The sequence below is a fragment of the Dunckerocampus dactyliophorus genome, chromosome 6 (assembly GCF_027744805.1).
Source record: "Dunckerocampus dactyliophorus isolate RoL2022-P2 chromosome 6, RoL_Ddac_1.1, whole genome shotgun sequence".
NCBI lineage: Eukaryota > Metazoa > Chordata > Actinopteri > Syngnathiformes > Syngnathidae > Dunckerocampus > Dunckerocampus dactyliophorus.
The window spans coordinates 788491-810000 of NC_072824.1; the positions used below are offsets into that span (position 1 = coordinate 788491).

Below are 21510 nucleotides of genomic sequence, written 5' to 3' on the forward strand. Positions count from 1 at the left end.
CAGCCAGAAAAACCATACAAGCAGCAAAGTGTGCACACACATCCGAGACCGTTTGCAGAAGCGCAATTTGACCAGTGTCGTCTTTAAAAGGAAAGTTTTCAGAGAGCTTTCCGGCTTACGGCCATACTACCCTGAGAACGCCCGATCTCGTCCGATCTCGGAAGCTAAGCAGGGGCGGGCCTGGTTAGTACTTGGATGGGAGACCGCCTGGGAATACCAGGTGCTGTAAGCTTTTTAGGCTCTTGGCTTTCAGCAGAGGGCGCTGTTTCCCACTTCTTGGAAAACGCCATCACTTTGAATGGAGGAAGAGTATTTATTTTGCCCTCATGTGAGGAACATCCATCTACAGTGTTTTTCTATCTGCTGTGAAGTTCAAACAGGCTTATAGGCTGGCTGTGGCTGCGACCGGTGGCACAAAACAGCCAGAAAAACCATACGAGCAGCAAAGTGTGCACACACATCCGAGACCGTTTGCAGAAGCGCAGTTTGACCAGTGTCGTCTTTAAAAGGAAAGTTTTCAGAGAGCTTTCCGGCTTACGGCCATACTACCCTGAGAATGCCCGATCTCGTCCGATCTCGGAAGCTAAGCAGGGGCGGGCCTGGTTAGTACTTGGATGGGAGACCGCCTGGGAATACCAGGTGCTGTAAGCTTTTTAGGCTCTTGGCGTTCAGCAGAGGGCGCTGTTTCCCACTTCTTGGAAAACGCCATCACTTTGAATGGAGGAAGAGTATTTATTTTGCCCTCATGTGAGGAACATCCATCTATTTGTCTCTCTGCTGTGAAGTTCAAACAGGCCTATAGGCTGGCTGTGGCTGCGACCGGTGGCACAAAACAGCCAGAAAAACCATACGAGCAGCAAAGTGTGCACACACATCCGAGACCGTTTGCAGAAGCGCAGTTTGACCAGTGTCGTCTTTAAAAGGAAAGTTTTCAGAGAGCTTTCCGGCTTACGGCCATACTACCCTGAGAACACCCGATCTCGTCCGATCTCGGAAGCTAAGCAGGGGCGGGCCTGGTTAGTACTTGGATGGGAGACCGCCTGGGAATACCAGGTGCTGTAAGCTTTTTAGGCTCTTGGCTTTCAGCAGAGGGCGCTGTTTCCCACTTCTTGGAAAACGCCATCACTTTGAATGGAGGAAGAGTATTTATTTTGCCCTCATGTGAGGAACATCCATCTACAGTATTTGTCTCTCTGCTGTGAAGTTCAAACAGGCTTATAGGCTGGCTGTGGCTGCGACCGGTGGCACAAAACAGCCAGAAAAACCATACGAGCAGCAAAGTGTGCACACACATCCGAGACCGTTTGCAGAAGCGCAGTTTGACCAGTGTCGTCTTTAAAAGGAAAGTTTTCAGAGAGCTTTCCGGCTTACGGCCATACTATCCTGAGAACGCCCGATCTCGTCCGATCTCGGAAGCTAAGCAGGGGCGGACCTGGTTAGTACTTGGATGGGAGACCGCCTGGGAATACCAGGTGCTGTAAGCTTTTTAGGCTCTTGGCGTTCAGCAGAGGGCGCTGTTTCCCACTTCTTGGAAAACGCCATCACTTTGAATGGAGGAAGAGTATTTATTTTGCCCTCATGTGAGGAACATCCATCTATTTGTCTCTCTGCTGTGAAGTTCAAACAGGCCTATAGGCTGGCTGTGGCTGCGACCGGTGGCACAAAACAGCCAGAAAAACCATACGAGCAGCAAAGTGTGCACACACATCCGAGACCGTTTGCAGAAGCGCAGTTTGACCAGTGTCGTCTTTAAAAGGAAAGTTTTCAGAGAGCTTTCCGGCTTACGGCCATACTACCCTGAGAACACCCGATCTCGTCCGATCTCGGAAGCTAAGCAGGGGCGGGCCTGGTTAGTACTTGGATGGGAGACCGCCTGGGAATACCAGGTGCTGTAAGCTTTTTAGGCTCTTGGCTTTCAGCAGAGGGCGCTGTTTCCCACTTCTTGGAAAACGCCATCACTTTGAATGGAGGAAGAGTATTTATTTTGCCCTCATGTGAGGAACATCCATCTACAGTATTTGTCTCTCTGCTGTGAAGTTCAAACAGGCTTATAGGCTGGCTGTGGCTGCGACCGGTGGCACAAAACAGCCAGAAAAACCATACGAGCAGCAAAGTGTGCACACACATCCGAGACCGTTTGCAGAAGCGCAGTTTGACCAGTGTCGTCTTTAAAAGGAAAGTTTTCAGAGAGCTTTCCGGCTTACGGCCATACTATCCTGAGAACGCCCGATCTCGTCCGATCTCGGAAGCTAAGCAGGGGCGGACCTGGTTAGTACTTGGATGGGAGACCGCCTGGGAATACCAGGTGCTGTAAGCTTTTTAGGCTCTTGGCTTTCAGCAGAGGGCGCTGTTTCCCACTTCTTGGAAAACGCCATCACTTTGAATGGAGGAAGAGTATTTATTTTGCCCTCATGTGAGGAACATCCATCTATTTGTCTCTCTGCTGTGAAGTTCAAACAGGCCTATAGGCTGGCTGTGGCTGCGACCGGTGGCACAAAACAGCCAGAAAAACCATACGAGCAGCAAAGTGTGCACACACATCCGAGACCGTTTGCAGAAGCGCAGTTTGACCAGTGTCGTCTTTAAAAGGAAAGTTTTCAGAGAGCTTTCCGGCTTACGGCCATACTACCCTGAGAACACCCGATCTCGTCCGATCTCGGAAGCTAAGCAGGGGCGGGCCTGGTTAGTACTTGGATGGGAGACCGCCTGGGAATACCAGGTGCTGTAAGCTTTTTAGGCTCTTGGCTTTCAGCAGAGGGCGCTGTTTCCCACTTCTTGGAAAACGCCATCACTTTGAATGGAGGAAGAGTATTTATTTTGCCCTCATGTGAGGAACATCCATCTACAGTATTTGTCTCTCTGCTGTGAAGTTCAAACAGGCTTATAGGCTGGCTGTGGCTGCGACCGGTGGCACAAAACAGCCAGAAAAACCATACGAGCAGCAAAGTGTGCACACACATCCGAGACCGTTTGCAGAAGCGCAGTTTGACCAGTGTCGTCTTTAAAAGGAAAGTTTTCAGAGAGCTTTCCGGCTTACGGCCATACTATCCTGAGAACGCCCGATCTCGTCCGATCTCGGAAGCTAAGCAGGGGCGGACCTGGTTAGTACTTGGATGGGAGACCGCCTGGGAATACCAGGTGCTGTAAGCTTTTTAGGCTCTTGGCTTTCAGCAGAGGGCGCTGTTTCCCACTTCTTGGAAAACGCCATCACTTTGAATGGAGGAAGAGTATTTATTTTGCCCTCATGTGAGGAACATCCATCTACAGTATTTGTCTCTCTGCTGTGAAGTTCAAACAGGCTTATAGGCTGGCTGTGGCTGCGACCGGTGGCACAAAACAGCCAGAAAAACCATACGAGCAGCAAAGTGTGCACACACATCCGAGACCGTTTGCAGAAGCGCAGTTTGACCAGTGTCGTCTTTAAAAGGAAAGTTTTCAGAGAGGTGTCCGGCTTACGGCCATACTACCCTGAGAACGCCCGATCTCGTCCGATCTCGGAAGCTAAGCAGGGGCGGGCCTGGTTAGTACTTGGATGGGAGACCGCCTGGGAATACCAGGTGCTGTAAGCTTTTTAGGCTCTTGGCTTTCAGCAGAGGGCGCTGTTTCCCACTTCTTGGAAAACGCCATCACTTTGAATGGAGGAAGAGTATTTATTTTGCCCTCATGTGAGGAACATCCATCTATTTGTCTCTCTGCTGTGAAGTTCAAACAGGCCTATAGGCTGGCTGTGGCTGCGACCGGTGGCACAAAACAGCCAGAAAAACCATACAAGCAGCAAAGTGTGCACACACATCCGAGACCGTTTGCAGAAGCGCAATTTGACCAGTGTCGTCTTTAAAAGGAAAGTTTTCAGAGAGCTTTCCGGCTTACGGCCATACTACCCTGAGAACGCCCGATCTCGTCCGATCTCGGAAGCTAAGCAGGGGCGGGCCTGGTTAGTACTTGGATGGGAGACCGCCTGGGAATACCAGGTGCTGTAAGCTTTTTAGGCTCTTGGCTTTCAGCAGAGGGCGCTGTTTCCCACTTCTTGGAAAACGCCATCACTTTGAATGGAGGAAGAGTATTTATTTTGCCCTCATGTGAGGAACATCCATCTACAGTATTTGTCTCTCTGCTGTGAAGTTCAAACAGGCTTATAGGCTGGCTGTGGCTGCGACCGGTGGCACAAAACAGCCAGAAAAACCATACGAGCAGCAAAGTGTGCACACACATCCGAGACCGTTTGCAGAAGCGCAGTTTGACCAGTGTCGTCTTTAAAAGGAAAGTTTTCAGAGAGCTTTCCGGCTTACGGCCATACTACCCTGAGAATGCCCGATCTCGTCCGATCTCGGAAGCTAAGCAGGGGCGGGCCTGGTTAGTACTTGGATGGGAGACCGCCTGGGAATACCAGGTGCTGTAAGCTTTTTAGGCTCTTGGCGTTCAGCAGAGGGCGCTGTTTCCCACTTCTTGGAAAACGCCATCACTTTGAATGGAGGAAGAGTATTTATTTTGCCCTCATGTGAGGAACATCCATCTATTTGTCTCTCTGCTGTGAAGTTCAAACAGGCCTATAGGCTGGCTGTGGCTGCGACCGGTGGCACAAAACAGCCAGAAAAACCATACGAGCAGCAAAGTGTGCACACACATCCGAGACCGTTTGCAGAAGCGCAGTTTGACCAGTGTCGTCTTTAAAAGGAAAGTTTTCAGAGAGCTTTCCGGCTTACGGCCATACTACCCTGAGAACACCCGATCTCGTCCGATCTCGGAAGCTAAGCAGGGGCGGGCCTGGTTAGTACTTGGATGGGAGACCGCCTGGGAATACCAGGTGCTGTAAGCTTTTTAGGCTCTTGGCTTTCAGCAGAGGGCGCTGTTTCCCACTTCTTGGAAAACGCCATCACTTTGAATGGAGGAAGAGTATTTATTTTGCCCTCATGTGAGGAACATCCATCTACAGTATTTGTCTCTCTGCTGTGAAGTTCAAACAGGCTTATAGGCTGGCTGTGGCTGCGACCGGTGGCACAAAACAGCCAGAAAAACCATACGAGCAGCAAAGTGTGCACACACATCCGAGACCGTTTGCAGAAGCGCAGTTTGACCAGTGTCGTCTTTAAAAGGAAAGTTTTCAGAGAGCTTTCCGGCTTACGGCCATACTATCCTGAGAACGCCCGATCTCGTCCGATCTCGGAAGCTAAGCAGGGGCGGACCAGGTTAGTACTTGGATGGGAGACCGCCTGGGAATACCAGGTGCTGTAAGCTTTTTAGGCTCTTGGCTTTCAGCAGAGGGCGCTGTTTCCCACTTCTTGGAAAACGCCATCACTTTGAATGGAGGAAGAGTATTTATTTTGCCCTCATGTGAGGAACATCCATCTATTTGTCTCTCTGCTGTGAAGTTCAAACAGGCCTATAGGCTGGCTGTGGCTGCGACCGGTGGCACAAAACAGCCAGAAAAACCATACAAGCAGCAAAGTGTGCACACACATCCGAGACCGTTTGCAGAAGCGCAATTTGACCAGTGTCGTCTTTAAAAGGAAAGTTTTCAGAGAGCTTTCCGGCTTACGGCCATACTACCCTGAGAACGCCCGATCTCGTCCGATCTCGGAAGCTAAGCAGGGGCGGGCCTGGTTAGTACTTGGATGGGAGACCGCCTGGGAATACCAGGTGCTGTAAGCTTTTTAGGCTCTTGGCTTTCAGCAGAGGGCGCTGTTTCCCACTTCTTGGAAAACGCCATCACTTTGAATGGAGGAAGAGTATTTATTTTGCCCTCATGTGAGGAACATCCATCTACAGTATTTGTCTCTCTGCTGTGAAGTTCAAACAGGCTTATAGGCTGGCTGTGGCTGCGACCGGTGGCACAAAACAGCCAGAAAAACCATACGAGCAGCAAAGTGTGCACACACATCCGAGACCGTTTGCAGAAGCGCAGTTTGACCAGTGTCGTCTTTAAAAGGAAAGTTTTCAGAGAGCTTTCCGGCTTACGGCCATACTATCCTGAGAACGCCCGATCTCGTCCGATCTCGGAAGCTAAGCAGGGGCGGACCAGGTTAGTACTTGGATGGGAGACCGCCTGGGAATACCAGGTGCTGTAAGCTTTTTAGGCTCTTGGCTTTCAGCAGAGGGCGCTGTTTCCCACTTCTTGGAAAACGCCATCACTTTGAATGGAGGAAGAGTATTTATTTTGCCCTCATGTGAGGAACATCCATCTATTTGTCTCTCTGCTGTGAAGTTCAAACAGGCCTATAGGCTGGCTGTGGCTGCGACCGGTGGCACAAAACAGCCAGAAAAACCATACAAGCAGCAAAGTGTGCACACACATCCGAGACCGTTTGCAGAAGCGCAATTTGACCAGTGTCGTCTTTAAAAGGAAAGTTTTCAGAGAGCTTTCCGGCTTACGGCCATACTACCCTGAGAACGCCCGATCTCGTCCGATCTCGGAAGCTAAGCAGGGGCGGGCCTGGTTAGTACTTGGATGGGAGACCGCCTGGGAATACCAGGTGCTGTAAGCTTTTTAGGCTCTTGGCTTTCAGCAGAGGGCGCTGTTTCCCACTTCTTGGAAAACGCCATCACTTTGAATGGAGGAAGAGTATTTATTTTGCCCTCATGTGAGGAACATCCATCTACAGTGTTTTTCTATCTGCTGTGAAGTTCAAACAGGCTTATAGGCTGGCTGTGGCTGCGACCGGTGGCACAAAACAGCCAGAAAAACCATACGAGCAGCAAAGTGTGCACACACATCCGAGACCGTTTGCAGAAGCGCAGTTTGACCAGTGTCGTCTTTAAAAGGAAAGTTTTCAGAGAGCTTTCCGGCTTACGGCCATACTACCCTGAGAATGCCCGATCTCGTCCGATCTCGGAAGCTAAGCAGGGGCGGGCCTGGTTAGTACTTGGATGGGAGACCGCCTGGGAATACCAGGTGCTGTAAGCTTTTTAGGCTCTTGGCGTTCAGCAGAGGGCGCTGTTTCCCACTTCTTGGAAAACGCCATCACTTTGAATGGAGGAAGAGTATTTATTTTGCCCTCATGTGAGGAACATCCATCTATTTGTCTCTCTGCTGTGAAGTTCAAACAGGCCTATAGGCTGGCTGTGGCTGCGACCGGTGGCACAAAACAGCCAGAAAAACCATACGAGCAGCAAAGTGTGCACACACATCCGAGACCGTTTGCAGAAGCGCAGTTTGACCAGTGTCGTCTTTAAAAGGAAAGTTTTCAGAGAGCTTTCCGGCTTACGGCCATACTACCCTGAGAACACCCGATCTCGTCCGATCTCGGAAGCTAAGCAGGGGCGGGCCTGGTTAGTACTTGGATGGGAGACCGCCTGGGAATACCAGGTGCTGTAAGCTTTTTAGGCTCTTGGCTTTCAGCAGAGGGCGCTGTTTCCCACTTCTTGGAAAACGCCATCACTTTGAATGGAGGAAGAGTATTTATTTTGCCCTCATGTGAGGAACATCCATCTACAGTATTTGTCTCTCTGCTGTGAAGTTCAAACAGGCTTATAGGCTGGCTGTGGCTGCGACCGGTGGCACAAAACAGCCAGAAAAACCATACGAGCAGCAAAGTGTGCACACACATCCGAGACCGTTTGCAGAAGCGCAGTTTGACCAGTGTCGTCTTTAAAAGGAAAGTTTTCAGAGAGCTTTCCGGCTTACGGCCATACTATCCTGAGAACGCCCGATCTCGTCCGATCTCGGAAGCTAAGCAGGGGCGGACCTGGTTAGTACTTGGATGGGAGACCGCCTGGGAATACCAGGTGCTGTAAGCTTTTTAGGCTCTTGGCGTTCAGCAGAGGGCGCTGTTTCCCACTTCTTGGAAAACGCCATCACTTTGAATGGAGGAAGAGTATTTATTTTGCCCTCATGTGAGGAACATCCATCTATTTGTCTCTCTGCTGTGAAGTTCAAACAGGCCTATAGGCTGGCTGTGGCTGCGACCGGTGGCACAAAACAGCCAGAAAAACCATACGAGCAGCAAAGTGTGCACACACATCCGAGACCGTTTGCAGAAGCGCAGTTTGACCAGTGTCGTCTTTAAAAGGAAAGTTTTCAGAGAGCTTTCCGGCTTACGGCCATACTACCCTGAGAACACCCGATCTCGTCCGATCTCGGAAGCTAAGCAGGGGCGGGCCTGGTTAGTACTTGGATGGGAGACCGCCTGGGAATACCAGGTGCTGTAAGCTTTTTAGGCTCTTGGCTTTCAGCAGAGGGCGCTGTTTCCCACTTCTTGGAAAACGCCATCACTTTGAATGGAGGAAGAGTATTTATTTTGCCCTCATGTGAGGAACATCCATCTACAGTATTTGTCTCTCTGCTGTGAAGTTCAAACAGGCTTATAGGCTGGCTGTGGCTGCGACCGGTGGCACAAAACAGCCAGAAAAACCATACGAGCAGCAAAGTGTGCACACACATCCGAGACCGTTTGCAGAAGCGCAGTTTGACCAGTGTCGTCTTTAAAAGGAAAGTTTTCAGAGAGCTTTCCGGCTTACGGCCATACTATCCTGAGAACGCCCGATCTCGTCCGATCTCGGAAGCTAAGCAGGGGCGGACCTGGTTAGTACTTGGATGGGAGACCGCCTGGGAATACCAGGTGCTGTAAGCTTTTTAGGCTCTTGGCTTTCAGCAGAGGGCGCTGTTTCCCACTTCTTGGAAAACGCCATCACTTTGAATGGAGGAAGAGTATTTATTTTGCCCTCATGTGAGGAACATCCATCTATTTGTCTCTCTGCTGTGAAGTTCAAACAGGCCTATAGGCTGGCTGTGGCTGCGACCGGTGGCACAAAACAGCCAGAAAAACCATACAAGCAGCAAAGTGTGCACACACATCCGAGACCGTTTGCAGAAGCGCAATTTGACCAGTGTCGTCTTTAAAAGGAAAGTTTTCAGAGAGCTTTCCGGCTTACGGCCATACTACCCTGAGAACGCCCGATCTCGTCCGATCTCGGAAGCTAAGCAGGGGCGGGCCTGGTTAGTACTTGGATGGGAGACCGCCTGGGAATACCAGGTGCTGTAAGCTTTTTAGGCTCTTGGCTTTCAGCAGAGGGCGCTGTTTCCCACTTCTTGGAAAACGCCATCACTTTGAATGGAGGAAGAGTATTTATTTTGCCCTCATGTGAGGAACATCCATCTACAGTGTTTTTCTATCTGCTGTGAAGTTCAAACAGGCTTATAGGCTGGCTGTGGCTGCGACCGGTGGCACAAAACAGCCAGAAAAACCATACGAGCAGCAAAGTGTGCACACACATCCGAGACCGTTTGCAGAAGCGCAGTTTGACCAGTGTCGTCTTTAAAAGGAAAGTTTTCAGAGAGCTTTCCGGCTTACGGCCATACTACCCTGAGAATGCCCGATCTCGTCCGATCTCGGAAGCTAAGCAGGGGCGGGCCTGGTTAGTACTTGGATGGGAGACCGCCTGGGAATACCAGGTGCTGTAAGCTTTTTAGGCTCTTGGCGTTCAGCAGAGGGCGCTGTTTCCCACTTCTTGGAAAACGCCATCACTTTGAATGGAGGAAGAGTATTTATTTTGCCCTCATGTGAGGAACATCCATCTATTTGTCTCTCTGCTGTGAAGTTCAAACAGGCCTATAGGCTGGCTGTGGCTGCGACCGGTGGCACAAAACAGCCAGAAAAACCATACGAGCAGCAAAGTGTGCACACACATCCGAGACCGTTTGCAGAAGCGCAGTTTGACCAGTGTCGTCTTTAAAAGGAAAGTTTTCAGAGAGCTTTCCGGCTTACGGCCATACTACCCTGAGAACACCCGATCTCGTCCGATCTCGGAAGCTAAGCAGGGGCGGGCCTGGTTAGTACTTGGATGGGAGACCGCCTGGGAATACCAGGTGCTGTAAGCTTTTTAGGCTCTTGGCTTTCAGCAGAGGGCGCTGTTTCCCACTTCTTGGAAAACGCCATCACTTTGAATGGAGGAAGAGTATTTATTTTGCCCTCATGTGAGGAACATCCATCTACAGTATTTGTCTCTCTGCTGTGAAGTTCAAACAGGCTTATAGGCTGGCTGTGGCTGCGACCGGTGGCACAAAACAGCCAGAAAAACCATACGAGCAGCAAAGTGTGCACACACATCCGAGACCGTTTGCAGAAGCGCAGTTTGACCAGTGTCGTCTTTAAAAGGAAAGTTTTCAGAGAGCTTTCCGGCTTACGGCCATACTATCCTGAGAACGCCCGATCTCGTCCGATCTCGGAAGCTAAGCAGGGGCGGACCTGGTTAGTACTTGGATGGGAGACCGCCTGGGAATACCAGGTGCTGTAAGCTTTTTAGGCTCTTGGCTTTCAGCAGAGGGCGCTGTTTCCCACTTCTTGGAAAACGCCATCACTTTGAATGGAGGAAGAGTATTTATTTTGCCCTCATGTGAGGAACATCCATCTACAGTGTTTTTCTATCTGCTGTGAAGTTCAAACAGGCTTATAGGCTGGCTGTGGCTGCGACCGGTGGCACAAAACAGCCAGAAAAACCATACGAGCAGCAAAGTGTGCACACACATCCGAGACCGTTTGCAGAAGCGCAGTTTGACCAGTGTCGTCTTTAAAAGGAAAGTTTTCAGAGCGCTTTCCGGCTTACGGCCATACTACCCTGAGAACGCCCGATCTCGTCCGATCTCGGAAGCTAAGCAGGGGCGGGCCTGGTTAGTACTTGGATGGGAGACCGCCTGGGAATACCAGGTGCTGTAAGCTTTTTAGGCTCTTGGCTTTCAGCAGAGGGCGCTGTTTCCCACTTCTTGGAAAACGCCATCACTTTGAATGGAGGAAGAGTATTTATTTTGCCCTCATGTGAGGAACATCCATCTACAGTGTTTTTCTATCTGCTGTGAAGTTCAAACAGGCTTATAGGCTGGCTGTGGCTGCGACCGGTGGCACAAAACAGCCAGAAAAACCATACGAGCAGCAAAGTGTGCACACACATCCGAGACCGTTTGCAGAAGCGCAGTTTGACCAGTGTCGTCTTTAAAAGGAAAGTTTTCAGAGAGCTTTCCGGCTTACGGCCATACTATCCTGAGAACGCCCGATCTCGTCCGATCTCGGAAGCTAAGCAGGGGCGGACCTGGTTAGTACTTGGATGGGAGACCGCCTGGGAATACCAGGTGCTGTAAGCTTTTTAGGCTCTTGGCTTTCAGCAGAGGGCGCTGTTTCCCACTTCTTGGAAAACGCCATCACTTTGAATGGAGGAAGAGTATTTATTTTGCCCTCATGTGAGGAACATCCATCTACAGTATTTGTCTCTCTGCTGTGAAGTTCAAACAGGCTTATAGGCTGGCTGTGGCTGCGACCGGTGGCACAAAACAGCCAGAAAAACCATACGAGCAGCAAAGTGTGCACACACATCCGAGACCGTTTGCAGAAGCGCAGTTTGACCAGTGTCGTCTTTAAAAGGAAAGTTTTCAGAGAGCTTTCCGGCTTACGGCCATACTATCCTGAGAACGCCCGATCTCGTCCGATCTCGGAAGCTAAGCAGGGGCGGACCAGGTTAGTACTTGGATGGGAGACCGCCTGGGAATACCAGGTGCTGTAAGCTTTTTAGGCTCTTGGCTTTCAGCAGAGGGCGCTGTTTCCCACTTCTTGGAAAACGCCATCACTTTGAATGGAGGAAGAGTATTTATTTTGCCCTCATGTGAGGAACATCCATCTATTTGTCTCTCTGCTGTGAAGTTCAAACAGGCCTATAGGCTGGCTGTGGCTGCGACCGGTGGCACAAAACAGCCAGAAAAACCATACAAGCAGCAAAGTGTGCACACACATCCGAGACCGTTTGCAGAAGCGCAATTTGACCAGTGTCGTCTTTAAAAGGAAAGTTTTCAGAGAGCTTTCCGGCTTACGGCCATACTACCCTGAGAACGCCCGATCTCGTCCGATCTCGGAAGCTAAGCAGGGGCGGGCCTGGTTAGTACTTGGATGGGAGACCGCCTGGGAATACCAGGTGCTGTAAGCTTTTTAGGCTCTTGGCTTTCAGCAGAGGGCGCTGTTTCCCACTTCTTGGAAAACGCCATCACTTTGAATGGAGGAAGAGTATTTATTTTGCCCTCATGTGAGGACCATCCATCTACAGTGTTTTTCTATCTGCTGTGAAGTTCAAACAGGCTTATAGGCTGGCTGTGGCTGCGACCGGTGGCACAAAACAGCCAGAAAAACCATACGAGCAGCAAAGTGTGCACACACATCCGAGACCGTTTGCAGAAGCGCAGTTTGACCAGTGTCGTCTTTAAAAGGAAAGTTTTCAGAGAGCTGTCCGGCTTACGGCCATACTACCCTGAGAACGCCCGATCTCGTCCGATCTCGGAAGCTAAGCAGGGGCGGGCCTGGTTAGTACTTGGATGGGAGACCGCCTGGGAATACCAGGTGCTGTAAGCTTTTTAGGCTCTTGGCTTTCAGCAGAGGGCGCTGTTTCCCACTTCTTGGAAAACGCCATCACTTTGAATGGAGGAAGAGTATTTATTTTGCCCTCATGTGAGGAACATCCATCTACAGTGTTTTTCTATCTGCTGTGAAGTTCAAACAGGCTTATAGGCTGGCTGTGGCTGCGACCGGTGGCACAAAACAGCCAGAAAAACCATACAAGCAGCAAAGTGTGCACACACATCCGAGACCGTTTGCAGAAGCGCAATTTGACCAGTGTCGTCTTTAAAAGGAAAGTTTTCAGAGAGCTTTCCGGCTTACGGCCATACTACCCTGAGAACGCCCGATCTCGTCCGATCTCGGAAGCTAAGCAGGGGCGGGCCTGGTTAGTACTTGGATGGGAGACCGCCTGGGAATACCAGGTGCTGTAAGCTTTTTAGGCTCTTGGCTTTCAGCAGAGGGCGCTGTTTCCCACTTCTTGGAAAACGCCATCACTTTGAATGGAGGAAGAGTATTTATTTTGCCCTCATGTGAGGAACATCCATCTACAGTGTTTTTCTATCTGCTGTGAAGTTCAAACAGGCTTATAGGCTGGCTGTGGCTGCGACCGGTGGCACAAAACAGCCAGAAAAACCATACGAGCAGCAAAGTGTGCACACACATCCGAGACCGTTTGCAGAAGCGCAGTTTGACCAGTGTCGTCTTTAAAAGGAAAGTTTTCAGAGAGCTTTCCGGCTTACGGCCATACTACCCTGAGAATGCCCGATCTCGTCCGATCTCGGAAGCTAAGCAGGGGCGGGCCTGGTTAGTACTTGGATGGGAGACCGCCTGGGAATACCAGGTGCTGTAAGCTTTTTAGGCTCTTGGCGTTCAGCAGAGGGCGCTGTTTCCCACTTCTTGGAAAACGCCATCACTTTGAATGGAGGAAGAGTATTTATTTTGCCCTCATGTGAGGAACATCCATCTACAGTGTTTTTCTATCTGCTGTGAAGTTCAAACAGGCCTATAGGCTGGCTGTGGCTGCGACCGGTGGCACAAAACAGCCAGAAAAACCATACGAGCAGCAAAGTGTGCACACACATCCGAGACCGTTTGCAGAAGCGCAGTTTGACCAGTGTCGTCTTTAAAAGGAAAGTTTTCAGAGAGCTTTCCGGCTTACGGCCATACTACCCTGAGAACACCCGATCTCGTCCGATCTCGGAAGCTAAGCAGGGGCGGGCCTGGTTAGTACTTGGATGGGAGACCGCCTGGGAATACCAGGTGCTGTAAGCTTTTTAGGCTCTTGGCTTTCAGCAGAGGGCGCTGTTTCCCACTTCTTGGAAAACGCCATCACTTTGAATGGAGGAAGAGTATTTATTTTGCCCTCATGTGAGGAACATCCATCTACAGTATTTGTCTCTCTGCTGTGAAGTTCAAACAGGCTTATAGGCTGGCTGTGGCTGCGACCGGTGGCACAAAACAGCCAGAAAAACCATACGAGCAGCAAAGTGTGCACACACATCCGAGACCGTTTGCAGAAGCGCAGTTTGACCAGTGTCGTCTTTAAAAGGAAAGTTTTCAGAGAGCTTTCCGGCTTACGGCCATACTATCCTGAGAACGCCCGATCTCGTCTGATCTCGGAAGCTAAGCAGGGGCGGACCAGGTTAGTACTTGGATGGGAGACCGCCTGGGAATACCAGGTGCTGTAAGCTTTTTAGGCTCTTGGCTTTCAGCAGAGGGCGCTGTTTCCCACTTCTTGGAAAACGCCATCACTTTGAATGGAGGAAGAGTATTTATTTTGCCCTCATGTGAGGAACATCCATCTATTTGTCTCTCTGCTGTGAAGTTCAAACAGGCCTATAGGCTGGCTGTGGCTGCGACCGGTGGCACAAAACAGCCAGAAAAACCATACAAGCAGCAAAGTGTGCACACACATCCGAGACCGTTTGCAGAAGCGCAATTTGACCAGTGTCGTCTTTAAAAGGAAAGTTTTCAGAGAGCTTTCCGGCTTACGGCCATACTACCCTGAGAACGCCCGATCTCGTCCGATCTCGGAAGCTAAGCAGGGGCGGGCCTGGTTAGTACTTGGATGGGAGACCGCCTGGGAATACCAGGTGCTGTAAGCTTTTTAGGCTCTTGGCTTTCAGCAGAGGGCGCTGTTTCCCACTTCTTGGAAAACGCCATCACTTTGAATGGAGGAAGAGTATTTATTTTGCCCTCATGTGAGGACCATCCATCTACAGTGTTTTTCTATCTGCTGTGAAGTTCAAACAGGCTTATAGGCTGGCTGTGGCTGCGACCGGTGGCACAAAACAGCCAGAAAAACCATACGAGCAGCAAAGTGTGCACACACATCCGAGACCGTTTGCAGAAGCGCAGTTTGACCAGTGTCGTCTTTAAAAGGAAAGTTTTCAGAGAGCTGTCCGGCTTACGGCCATACTACCCTGAGAACGCCCGATCTCGTCCGATCTCGGAAGCTAAGCAGGGGCGGGCCTGGTTAGTACTTGGATGGGAGACCGCCTGGGAATACCAGGTGCTGTAAGCTTTTTAGGCTCTTGGCTTTCAGCAGAGGGCGCTGTTTCCCACTTCTTGGAAAACGCCATCACTTTGAATGGAGGAAGAGTATTTATTTTGCCCTCATGTGAGGAACATCCATCTACAGTGTTTTTCTATCTGCTGTGAAGTTCAAACAGGCTTATAGGCTGGCTGTGGCTGCGACCGGTGGCACAAAACAGCCAGAAAAACCATACAAGCAGCAAAGTGTGCACACACATCCGAGACCGTTTGCAGAAGCGCAATTTGACCAGTGTCGTCTTTAAAAGGAAAGTTTTCAGAGAGCTTTCCGGCTTACGGCCATACTACCCTGAGAACGCCCGATCTCGTCCGATCTCGGAAGCTAAGCAGGGGCGGGCCTGGTTAGTACTTGGATGGGAGACCGCCTGGGAATACCAGGTGCTGTAAGCTTTTTAGGCTCTTGGCTTTCAGCAGAGGGCGCTGTTTCCCACTTCTTGGAAAACGCCATCACTTTGAATGGAGGAAGAGTATTTATTTTGCCCTCATGTGAGGAACATCCATCTACAGTGTTTTTCTATCTGCTGTGAAGTTCAAACAGGCTTATAGGCTGGCTGTGGCTGCGACCGGTGGCACAAAACAGCCAGAAAAACCATACGAGCAGCAAAGTGTGCACACACATCCGAGACCGTTTGCAGAAGCGCAGTTTGACCAGTGTCGTCTTTAAAAGGAAAGTTTTCAGAGAGCTTTCCGGCTTACGGCCATACTACCCTGAGAATGCCCGATCTCGTCCGATCTCGGAAGCTAAGCAGGGGCGGGCCTGGTTAGTACTTGGATGGGAGACCGCCTGGGAATACCAGGTGCTGTAAGCTTTTTAGGCTCTTGGCGTTCAGCAGAGGGCGCTGTTTCCCACTTCTTGGAAAACGCCATCACTTTGAATGGAGGAAGAGTATTTATTTTGCCCTCATGTGAGGAACATCCATCTACAGTGTTTTTCTATCTGCTGTGAAGTTCAAACAGGCCTATAGGCTGGCTGTGGCTGCGACCGGTGGCACAAAACAGCCAGAAAAACCATACGAGCAGCAAAGTGTGCACACACATCCGAGACCGTTTGCAGAAGCGCAGTTTGACCAGTGTCGTCTTTAAAAGGAAAGTTTTCAGAGAGCTTTCCGGCTTACGGCCATACTACCCTGAGAACACCCGATCTCGTCCGATCTCGGAAGCTAAGCAGGGGCGGGCCTGGTTAGTACTTGGATGGGAGACCGCCTGGGAATACCAGGTGCTGTAAGCTTTTTAGGCTCTTGGCTTTCAGCAGAGGGCGCTGTTTCCCACTTCTTGGAAAACGCCATCACTTTGAATGGAGGAAGAGTATTTATTTTGCCCTCATGTGAGGAACATCCATCTACAGTATTTGTCTCTCTGCTGTGAAGTTCAAACAGGCTTATAGGCTGGCTGTGGCTGCGACCGGTGGCACAAAACAGCCAGAAAAACCATACGAGCAGCAAAGTGTGCACACACATCCGAGACCGTTTGCAGAAGCGCAGTTTGACCAGTGTCGTCTTTAAAAGGAAAGTTTTCAGAGAGCTTTCCGGCTTACGGCCATACTATCCTGAGAACGCCCGATCTCGTCTGATCTCGGAAGCTAAGCAGGGGCGGACCAGGTTAGTACTTGGATGGGAGACCGCCTGGGAATACCAGGTGCTGTAAGCTTTTTAGGCTCTTGGCTTTCAGCAGAGGGCGCTGTTTCCCACTTCTTGGAAAACGCCATCACTTTGAATGGAGGAAGAGTATTTATTTTGCCCTCATGTGAGGAACATCCATCTATTTGTCTCTCTGCTGTGAAGTTCAAACAGGCCTATAGGCTGGCTGTGGCTGCGACCGGTGGCACAAAACAGCCAGAAAAACCATACAAGCAGCAAAGTGTGCACACACATCCGAGACCGTTTGCAGAAGCGCAATTTGACCAGTGTCGTCTTTAAAAGGAAAGTTTTCAGAGAGCTTTCCGGCTTACGGCCATACTACCCTGAGAACGCCCGATCTCGTCCGATCTCGGAAGCTAAGCAGGGGCGGGCCTGGTTAGTACTTGGATGGGAGACCGCCTGGGAATACCAGGTGCTGTAAGCTTTTTAGGCTCTTGGCTTTCAGCAGAGGGCGCTGTTTCCCACTTCTTGGAAAACGCCATCACTTTGAATGGAGGAAGAGTATTTATTTTGCCCTCATGTGAGGACCATCCATCTACAGTGTTTTTCTATCTGCTGTGAAGTTCAAACAGGCTTATAGGCTGGCTGTGGCTGCGACCGGTGGCACAAAACAGCCAGAAAAACCATACGAGCAGCAAAGTGTGCACACACATCCGAGACCGTTTGCAGAAGCGCAGTTTGACCAGTGTCGTCTTTAAAAGGAAAGTTTTCAGAGAGCTGTCCGGCTTACGGCCATACTACCCTGAGAACGCCCGATCTCGTCCGATCTCGGAAGCTAAGCAGGGGCGGGCCTGGTTAGTACTTGGATGGGAGACCGCCTGGGAATACCAGGTGCTGTAAGCTTTTTAGGCTCTTGGCTTTCAGCAGAGGGCGCTGTTTCCCACTTCTTGGAAAACGCCATCACTTTGAATGGAGGAAGAGTATTTATTTTGCCCTCATGTGAGGAACATCCATCTACAGTGTTTTTCTATCTGCTGTGAAGTTCAAACAGGCTTATAGGCTGGCTGTGGCTGCGACCGGTGGCACAAAACAGCCAGAAAAACCATACAAGCAGCAAAGTGTGCACACACATCCGAGACCGTTTGCAGAAGCGCAATTTGACCAGTGTCGTCTTTAAAAGGAAAGTTTTCAGAGAGCTTTCCGGCTTACGGCCATACTACCCTGAGAACGCCCGATCTCGTCCGATCTCGGAAGCTAAGCAGGGGCGGGCCTGGTTAGTACTTGGATGGGAGACCGCCTGGGAATACCAGGTGCTGTAAGCTTTTTAGGCTCTTGGCTTTCAGCAGAGGGCGCTGTTTCCCACTTCTTGGAAAACGCCATCACTTTGAATGGAGGAAGAGTATTTATTTTGCCCTCATGTGAGGAACATCCATCTACAGTGTTTTTCTATCTGCTGTGAAGTTCAAACAGGCTTATAGGCTGGCTGTGGCTGCGACCGGTGGCACAAAACAGCCAGAAAAACCATACGAGCAGCAAAGTGTGCACACACATCCGAGACCGTTTGCAGAAGCGCAGTTTGACCAGTGTCGTCTTTAAAAGGAAAGTTTTCAGAGAGCTTTCCGGCTTACGGCCATACTACCCTGAGAACGCCCGATCTCGTCCGATCTCGGAAGCTAAGCAGGGGCGGGCCTGGTTAGTACTTGGATGGGAGACCGCCTGGGAATACCAGGTGCTGTAAGCTTTTTAGGCTCTTGGCGTTCAGCAGAGGGCGCTGTTTCCCACTTCTTGGAAAACGCCATCACTTTGAATGGAGGAAGAGTATTTATTTTGCCCTCATGTGAGGAACATCCATCTACAGTATTTGTCTCTCTGCTGTGAAGTTCAAACAGGCTTATAGGCTGGCTGTGGCTGCGACCGGTGGCACAAAACAGCCAGAAAAACCATACGAGCAGCAAAGTGTGCACACACATCCGAGACCGTTTGCAGAAGCGCAGTTTGACCAGTGTCGTCTTTAAAAGGAAAGTTTTCAGAGAGCTTTCCGGCTTACGGCCATACTACCCTGAGAACGCCCGATCTCGTCCGATCTCGGAAGCTAAGCAGGGGCGGGCCTGGTTAGTACTTGGATGGGAGACCGCCTGGGAATACCAGGTGCTGTAAGCTTTTTAGGCTCTTGGCTTTCAGCAGAGGGCGCTGTTTCCCACTTCTTGGAAAACGCCATCACTTTGAATGGAGGAAGAGTATTTATTTTGCCCTCATGTGAGGAACATCCATCTATTTGTCTCTCTGCTGTGAAGTTCAAACAGGCTTATAGGCTGGCTGTGGCTGCGACCGGTGGCACAAAACAGCCAGAAAAACCATACGAGCAGCAAAGTGTGCACACACATCCGAGACCGTTTGCAGAAGCGCAGTTTGACCAGTGTCGTCTTTAAAAGGAAAGTTTTCAGAGAGCTTTCCGGCTTACTGCCATACTACCCTGAGAACGCCCGATCTCGTCCGATCTCGGAAGCTAAGCAGGGGCGGGCCTGGTTAGTACTTGGATGGGAGACCGCCTGGGAATACCAGGTGCTGTAAGCTTTTTAGGCTCTTGGCTTTCAGCAGAGGGCGCTGTTTCCCACTTCTTGGAAAACGCCATCACTTTGAATGGAGGAAGAGTATTTATTTTGCCCTCATGTGAGGAACATCCATCTACAGTATTTGTCTCTCTGCTGTGAAGTTCAAACAGGCTTATAGGCTGGCTGTGGCTGCGACCGGTGGCACAAAACAGCCAGAAAAACCATACGAGCAGCAAAGTGTGCACACACATCCGAGACCGTTTGCAGAAGCGCAGTTTGACCAGTGTCGTCTTTAAAAGGAAAGTTTTCAGAGAGCTTTCCGGCTTACGGCCATACTACCCTGAGAACGCCCGATCTCGTCCGATCTCGGAAGCTAAGCAGGGGCGGGCCTGGTTAGTACTTGGATGGGAGACCGCCTGGGAATACCAGGTGCTGTAAGCTTTTTAGGCTCTTGGCTTTCAGCAGAGGGCGCTGTTTCCCACTTCTTGGAAAACGCCATCACTTTGAATGGAGGAAGAGTATTTATTTTGCCCTCATGTGAGGAACATCCATCTACAGTATTTGTCTCTCTGCTGTGAAGTTCAAACAGGCTTATAGGCTGGCTGTGGCTGCGACCGGTGGCACAAAACAGCCAGAAAAACCATACGAGCAGCAAAGTGTGCACACACATCCGAGACCGTTTGCAGAAGCGCAGTTTGACCAGTGTCGTCTTTAAAAGGAAAGTTTTCAGAGAGCTTTCCGGCTTACGGCCATACTACCCTGAGAACGCCCGATCTCGTCCGATCTCGGAAGCTAAGCAGGGGCGGGCCTGGTTAGTACTTGGATGGGAGACCGCCTGGGAATACCAGGTGCTGTAAGCTTTTTAGGCTCTTGGCTTTCAGCAGAGGGCGCTGTTTCCCACTTCTTGGAAAACGCCATCACTTTGAATGGAGGAAGAGTATTTATTTTGCCCTCATGTGAGGAACATCCATCTACAGTATTTGTCTCTCTGCTGTGAAGTTCAAACAGGCTTATAGGCTGGCTGTGGCTGCGACCGGTGGCACAAAACAGCCAGAAAAACCATACGAGCAGCAAAGTGTGCACACACATCCGAGACCGTTTGCAGAAGCGCAGTTTGACCAGTGTCGTCTTTAAAAGGAAAGTTTTCAGAGAGCTTTCCGGCTTACGGCCATACTACCCTGAGAACGCCCGATCTCGTCCGATCTCGGAAGCTAAGCAGGGGCGGGCCTGGTTAGTACTTGGATGGGAGACCGCCTGGGAATACCAGGTGCTGTAAGCTTTTTAGGCTCTTGGCTTTCAGCAGAGGGCGCTGTTTCCCACTTCTTGGAAAACGCCATCACTTTGAATGGAGGAAGAGTATTTATTTTGCCCTCATGTGAGGAACATCCATCTACAGTATTTGTCTCTCTGCTGTGAAGTTCAAACAGGCTTATAGGCTGGCTGTGGCTGCGACCGGTGGCACAAAACAGCCAGAAAAACCATACGAGCAGCAAAGTGTGCACACACATCCGAGACCGTTTGCAGAAGCGCAGTTTGACCAGTGTCGTCTTTAAAAGGAAAGTTTTCAGAGAGCTTTCCGGCTTACGGCCATACTACCCTGAGAACGCCCGATCTCGTCCGATCTCGGAAGCTAAGCAGGGGCGGGCCTGGTTAGTACTTGGATGGGAGACCGCCTGGGAATACCAGGTGCTGTAAGCTTTTTAGGCTCTTGGCTTTCAGCAGAGGGCGCTGTTTCCCACTTCTTGGAAAACGCCATCACTTTGAATGGAGGAAGAGTATTTATTTTGCCCTCATGTGAGGAACATCCATCTATTTGTCTCTCTGCTGTGAAGTTCAAACAGGCTTATAGGCTGGCTGTGGCTGCGACCGGTGGCACAAAACAGCCAGAAAAACCATACGAGCAGCAAAGTGTGCACACACATCCGAGACCGTTTGAAGAAGCGCAGTTTGACCAGTGTCGTCTTTAAAAGGAAAGTTTTCAGAGAGCTTTCCGGCTTACGGCCATACTACCCTGAGAACGCCCGATCTCGTCCGATCTCGGAAGCTAAGCAGGGGCGGGCCTGGTTAGTACTTGGATGGGAGACCGCCTGGGAATACCAGGTGCTGTAAGCTTTTTAGGCTCTTGGCTTTCAGCAGAGGGCGCTGTTTCCCACTTCTTGGAAAACGCCATCACTTTGAATGGAGGAAGAGTATTTATTTTGCCCTCATGTGAGGAACATCCATCTACAGTATTTGTCTCTCTGCTGTGAAGTTCAAACAGGCTTATAGGCTGGCTGTGGCTGCGACCGGTGGCACAAAACAGCCAGAAAAACCATACGAGCAGCAAAGTGTGCACACACATCCGAGACCGTTTGCAGAAGCGCAGTTTGACCAGTGTCGTCTTTAAAAGGAAAGTTTTCAGAGAGCTTTCCGGCTTACGGCCATACTACCCTGAGAACGCCCGATCTCGTCCGATCTCGGAAGCTAAGCAGGGGCGGGCCTGGTTAGTACTTGGATGGGAGACCGCCTGGGAATACCAGG

The 21510-nt window shown here is 50.4% G+C and overlaps 52 non-coding genes across 52 annotated transcripts in view; all 52 read left to right on the top strand.

Annotated features, from left to right (window-relative positions):
* Window positions 1–113: 113 nt before the first annotated feature.
* On the top strand, window positions 114–232 carry LOC129184368 (5S ribosomal RNA). Its single transcript, XR_008571747.1, has one exon. It is a non-coding gene; the product is annotated as a 5S ribosomal RNA (ribosomal RNA).
* A 300-nt stretch (window positions 233–532) lies between these two features.
* LOC129183434 (5S ribosomal RNA) lies at window positions 533–651 on the top strand. The gene has a single exon (XR_008570852.1). It is a non-coding gene; the product is annotated as a 5S ribosomal RNA (ribosomal RNA).
* A 295-nt stretch (window positions 652–946) lies between these two features.
* On the top strand, window positions 947–1065 carry LOC129184348 (5S ribosomal RNA). The gene has a single exon (XR_008571728.1). It is a non-coding gene; the product is annotated as a 5S ribosomal RNA (ribosomal RNA).
* A 300-nt stretch (window positions 1066–1365) lies between these two features.
* Window positions 1366–1484, top strand: LOC129183857 (5S ribosomal RNA). Its single transcript, XR_008571265.1, has one exon. It is a non-coding gene; the product is annotated as a 5S ribosomal RNA (ribosomal RNA).
* Window positions 1485–1779: 295 nt separating this feature from the next.
* Window positions 1780–1898, top strand: LOC129184359 (5S ribosomal RNA). The gene has a single exon (XR_008571739.1). It is a non-coding gene; the product is annotated as a 5S ribosomal RNA (ribosomal RNA).
* A 300-nt stretch (window positions 1899–2198) lies between these two features.
* Window positions 2199–2317, top strand: LOC129183859 (5S ribosomal RNA). The gene has a single exon (XR_008571266.1). It is a non-coding gene; the product is annotated as a 5S ribosomal RNA (ribosomal RNA).
* A 295-nt stretch (window positions 2318–2612) lies between these two features.
* LOC129184372 (5S ribosomal RNA) lies at window positions 2613–2731 on the top strand. The gene has a single exon (XR_008571751.1). It is a non-coding gene; the product is annotated as a 5S ribosomal RNA (ribosomal RNA).
* A 300-nt stretch (window positions 2732–3031) lies between these two features.
* On the top strand, window positions 3032–3150 carry LOC129183860 (5S ribosomal RNA). Its single transcript, XR_008571267.1, has one exon. It is a non-coding gene; the product is annotated as a 5S ribosomal RNA (ribosomal RNA).
* Window positions 3151–3450: 300 nt separating this feature from the next.
* Window positions 3451–3569, top strand: LOC129184369 (5S ribosomal RNA). The gene has a single exon (XR_008571748.1). It is a non-coding gene; the product is annotated as a 5S ribosomal RNA (ribosomal RNA).
* A 295-nt stretch (window positions 3570–3864) lies between these two features.
* LOC129184370 (5S ribosomal RNA) lies at window positions 3865–3983 on the top strand. Its single transcript, XR_008571749.1, has one exon. It is a non-coding gene; the product is annotated as a 5S ribosomal RNA (ribosomal RNA).
* A 300-nt stretch (window positions 3984–4283) lies between these two features.
* Window positions 4284–4402, top strand: LOC129183435 (5S ribosomal RNA). Its single transcript, XR_008570853.1, has one exon. It is a non-coding gene; the product is annotated as a 5S ribosomal RNA (ribosomal RNA).
* A 295-nt stretch (window positions 4403–4697) lies between these two features.
* On the top strand, window positions 4698–4816 carry LOC129184384 (5S ribosomal RNA). Its single transcript, XR_008571762.1, has one exon. It is a non-coding gene; the product is annotated as a 5S ribosomal RNA (ribosomal RNA).
* Window positions 4817–5116: 300 nt separating this feature from the next.
* Window positions 5117–5235, top strand: LOC129183650 (5S ribosomal RNA). The gene has a single exon (XR_008571066.1). It is a non-coding gene; the product is annotated as a 5S ribosomal RNA (ribosomal RNA).
* A 295-nt stretch (window positions 5236–5530) lies between these two features.
* LOC129184371 (5S ribosomal RNA) lies at window positions 5531–5649 on the top strand. The gene has a single exon (XR_008571750.1). It is a non-coding gene; the product is annotated as a 5S ribosomal RNA (ribosomal RNA).
* A 300-nt stretch (window positions 5650–5949) lies between these two features.
* LOC129183651 (5S ribosomal RNA) lies at window positions 5950–6068 on the top strand. The gene has a single exon (XR_008571067.1). It is a non-coding gene; the product is annotated as a 5S ribosomal RNA (ribosomal RNA).
* Window positions 6069–6363: 295 nt separating this feature from the next.
* Window positions 6364–6482, top strand: LOC129184373 (5S ribosomal RNA). Its single transcript, XR_008571752.1, has one exon. It is a non-coding gene; the product is annotated as a 5S ribosomal RNA (ribosomal RNA).
* A 300-nt stretch (window positions 6483–6782) lies between these two features.
* LOC129183436 (5S ribosomal RNA) lies at window positions 6783–6901 on the top strand. Its single transcript, XR_008570854.1, has one exon. It is a non-coding gene; the product is annotated as a 5S ribosomal RNA (ribosomal RNA).
* Window positions 6902–7196: 295 nt separating this feature from the next.
* LOC129184395 (5S ribosomal RNA) lies at window positions 7197–7315 on the top strand. The gene has a single exon (XR_008571773.1). It is a non-coding gene; the product is annotated as a 5S ribosomal RNA (ribosomal RNA).
* Window positions 7316–7615: 300 nt separating this feature from the next.
* Window positions 7616–7734, top strand: LOC129183861 (5S ribosomal RNA). Its single transcript, XR_008571268.1, has one exon. It is a non-coding gene; the product is annotated as a 5S ribosomal RNA (ribosomal RNA).
* Window positions 7735–8029: 295 nt separating this feature from the next.
* Window positions 8030–8148, top strand: LOC129184406 (5S ribosomal RNA). Its single transcript, XR_008571784.1, has one exon. It is a non-coding gene; the product is annotated as a 5S ribosomal RNA (ribosomal RNA).
* Window positions 8149–8448: 300 nt separating this feature from the next.
* LOC129183862 (5S ribosomal RNA) lies at window positions 8449–8567 on the top strand. The gene has a single exon (XR_008571269.1). It is a non-coding gene; the product is annotated as a 5S ribosomal RNA (ribosomal RNA).
* Window positions 8568–8862: 295 nt separating this feature from the next.
* LOC129184374 (5S ribosomal RNA) lies at window positions 8863–8981 on the top strand. Its single transcript, XR_008571753.1, has one exon. It is a non-coding gene; the product is annotated as a 5S ribosomal RNA (ribosomal RNA).
* Window positions 8982–9281: 300 nt separating this feature from the next.
* On the top strand, window positions 9282–9400 carry LOC129183438 (5S ribosomal RNA). Its single transcript, XR_008570856.1, has one exon. It is a non-coding gene; the product is annotated as a 5S ribosomal RNA (ribosomal RNA).
* A 295-nt stretch (window positions 9401–9695) lies between these two features.
* Window positions 9696–9814, top strand: LOC129184418 (5S ribosomal RNA). Its single transcript, XR_008571795.1, has one exon. It is a non-coding gene; the product is annotated as a 5S ribosomal RNA (ribosomal RNA).
* A 300-nt stretch (window positions 9815–10114) lies between these two features.
* Window positions 10115–10233, top strand: LOC129183863 (5S ribosomal RNA). Its single transcript, XR_008571270.1, has one exon. It is a non-coding gene; the product is annotated as a 5S ribosomal RNA (ribosomal RNA).
* A 300-nt stretch (window positions 10234–10533) lies between these two features.
* LOC129184375 (5S ribosomal RNA) lies at window positions 10534–10652 on the top strand. The gene has a single exon (XR_008571754.1). It is a non-coding gene; the product is annotated as a 5S ribosomal RNA (ribosomal RNA).
* A 300-nt stretch (window positions 10653–10952) lies between these two features.
* LOC129183864 (5S ribosomal RNA) lies at window positions 10953–11071 on the top strand. The gene has a single exon (XR_008571271.1). It is a non-coding gene; the product is annotated as a 5S ribosomal RNA (ribosomal RNA).
* Window positions 11072–11371: 300 nt separating this feature from the next.
* Window positions 11372–11490, top strand: LOC129183652 (5S ribosomal RNA). The gene has a single exon (XR_008571068.1). It is a non-coding gene; the product is annotated as a 5S ribosomal RNA (ribosomal RNA).
* Window positions 11491–11785: 295 nt separating this feature from the next.
* Window positions 11786–11904, top strand: LOC129184376 (5S ribosomal RNA). Its single transcript, XR_008571755.1, has one exon. It is a non-coding gene; the product is annotated as a 5S ribosomal RNA (ribosomal RNA).
* A 300-nt stretch (window positions 11905–12204) lies between these two features.
* On the top strand, window positions 12205–12323 carry LOC129184377 (5S ribosomal RNA). Its single transcript, XR_008571756.1, has one exon. It is a non-coding gene; the product is annotated as a 5S ribosomal RNA (ribosomal RNA).
* Window positions 12324–12623: 300 nt separating this feature from the next.
* LOC129184379 (5S ribosomal RNA) lies at window positions 12624–12742 on the top strand. Its single transcript, XR_008571757.1, has one exon. It is a non-coding gene; the product is annotated as a 5S ribosomal RNA (ribosomal RNA).
* Window positions 12743–13042: 300 nt separating this feature from the next.
* LOC129183439 (5S ribosomal RNA) lies at window positions 13043–13161 on the top strand. Its single transcript, XR_008570857.1, has one exon. It is a non-coding gene; the product is annotated as a 5S ribosomal RNA (ribosomal RNA).
* Window positions 13162–13461: 300 nt separating this feature from the next.
* On the top strand, window positions 13462–13580 carry LOC129184429 (5S ribosomal RNA). Its single transcript, XR_008571806.1, has one exon. It is a non-coding gene; the product is annotated as a 5S ribosomal RNA (ribosomal RNA).
* Window positions 13581–13880: 300 nt separating this feature from the next.
* Window positions 13881–13999, top strand: LOC129183867 (5S ribosomal RNA). The gene has a single exon (XR_008571274.1). It is a non-coding gene; the product is annotated as a 5S ribosomal RNA (ribosomal RNA).
* Window positions 14000–14294: 295 nt separating this feature from the next.
* Window positions 14295–14413, top strand: LOC129184380 (5S ribosomal RNA). The gene has a single exon (XR_008571758.1). It is a non-coding gene; the product is annotated as a 5S ribosomal RNA (ribosomal RNA).
* Window positions 14414–14713: 300 nt separating this feature from the next.
* Window positions 14714–14832, top strand: LOC129184381 (5S ribosomal RNA). Its single transcript, XR_008571759.1, has one exon. It is a non-coding gene; the product is annotated as a 5S ribosomal RNA (ribosomal RNA).
* A 300-nt stretch (window positions 14833–15132) lies between these two features.
* LOC129184382 (5S ribosomal RNA) lies at window positions 15133–15251 on the top strand. The gene has a single exon (XR_008571760.1). It is a non-coding gene; the product is annotated as a 5S ribosomal RNA (ribosomal RNA).
* Window positions 15252–15551: 300 nt separating this feature from the next.
* LOC129183440 (5S ribosomal RNA) lies at window positions 15552–15670 on the top strand. Its single transcript, XR_008570858.1, has one exon. It is a non-coding gene; the product is annotated as a 5S ribosomal RNA (ribosomal RNA).
* Window positions 15671–15970: 300 nt separating this feature from the next.
* LOC129184441 (5S ribosomal RNA) lies at window positions 15971–16089 on the top strand. Its single transcript, XR_008571817.1, has one exon. It is a non-coding gene; the product is annotated as a 5S ribosomal RNA (ribosomal RNA).
* A 300-nt stretch (window positions 16090–16389) lies between these two features.
* Window positions 16390–16508, top strand: LOC129183868 (5S ribosomal RNA). Its single transcript, XR_008571275.1, has one exon. It is a non-coding gene; the product is annotated as a 5S ribosomal RNA (ribosomal RNA).
* A 295-nt stretch (window positions 16509–16803) lies between these two features.
* LOC129184383 (5S ribosomal RNA) lies at window positions 16804–16922 on the top strand. The gene has a single exon (XR_008571761.1). It is a non-coding gene; the product is annotated as a 5S ribosomal RNA (ribosomal RNA).
* Window positions 16923–17222: 300 nt separating this feature from the next.
* Window positions 17223–17341, top strand: LOC129184385 (5S ribosomal RNA). Its single transcript, XR_008571763.1, has one exon. It is a non-coding gene; the product is annotated as a 5S ribosomal RNA (ribosomal RNA).
* Window positions 17342–17641: 300 nt separating this feature from the next.
* LOC129184386 (5S ribosomal RNA) lies at window positions 17642–17760 on the top strand. Its single transcript, XR_008571764.1, has one exon. It is a non-coding gene; the product is annotated as a 5S ribosomal RNA (ribosomal RNA).
* A 300-nt stretch (window positions 17761–18060) lies between these two features.
* Window positions 18061–18179, top strand: LOC129184387 (5S ribosomal RNA). Its single transcript, XR_008571765.1, has one exon. It is a non-coding gene; the product is annotated as a 5S ribosomal RNA (ribosomal RNA).
* A 300-nt stretch (window positions 18180–18479) lies between these two features.
* LOC129184388 (5S ribosomal RNA) lies at window positions 18480–18598 on the top strand. Its single transcript, XR_008571766.1, has one exon. It is a non-coding gene; the product is annotated as a 5S ribosomal RNA (ribosomal RNA).
* Window positions 18599–18893: 295 nt separating this feature from the next.
* Window positions 18894–19012, top strand: LOC129183564 (5S ribosomal RNA). Its single transcript, XR_008570979.1, has one exon. It is a non-coding gene; the product is annotated as a 5S ribosomal RNA (ribosomal RNA).
* A 300-nt stretch (window positions 19013–19312) lies between these two features.
* Window positions 19313–19431, top strand: LOC129184389 (5S ribosomal RNA). The gene has a single exon (XR_008571767.1). It is a non-coding gene; the product is annotated as a 5S ribosomal RNA (ribosomal RNA).
* A 300-nt stretch (window positions 19432–19731) lies between these two features.
* On the top strand, window positions 19732–19850 carry LOC129184390 (5S ribosomal RNA). The gene has a single exon (XR_008571768.1). It is a non-coding gene; the product is annotated as a 5S ribosomal RNA (ribosomal RNA).
* Window positions 19851–20150: 300 nt separating this feature from the next.
* Window positions 20151–20269, top strand: LOC129184391 (5S ribosomal RNA). Its single transcript, XR_008571769.1, has one exon. It is a non-coding gene; the product is annotated as a 5S ribosomal RNA (ribosomal RNA).
* Window positions 20270–20569: 300 nt separating this feature from the next.
* On the top strand, window positions 20570–20688 carry LOC129184392 (5S ribosomal RNA). The gene has a single exon (XR_008571770.1). It is a non-coding gene; the product is annotated as a 5S ribosomal RNA (ribosomal RNA).
* A 295-nt stretch (window positions 20689–20983) lies between these two features.
* Window positions 20984–21102, top strand: LOC129184393 (5S ribosomal RNA). Its single transcript, XR_008571771.1, has one exon. It is a non-coding gene; the product is annotated as a 5S ribosomal RNA (ribosomal RNA).
* A 300-nt stretch (window positions 21103–21402) lies between these two features.
* The window catches only part of LOC129184394 (5S ribosomal RNA), a 119-nt gene continuing 11 nt past the window's right edge, over window positions 21403–21510 (top strand). The window contains exon 1 of the ribosomal RNA XR_008571772.1: window positions 21403–21510. This exon is cut by the window's right edge and continues 11 nt beyond it. This is a non-coding gene — a ribosomal RNA (5S ribosomal RNA).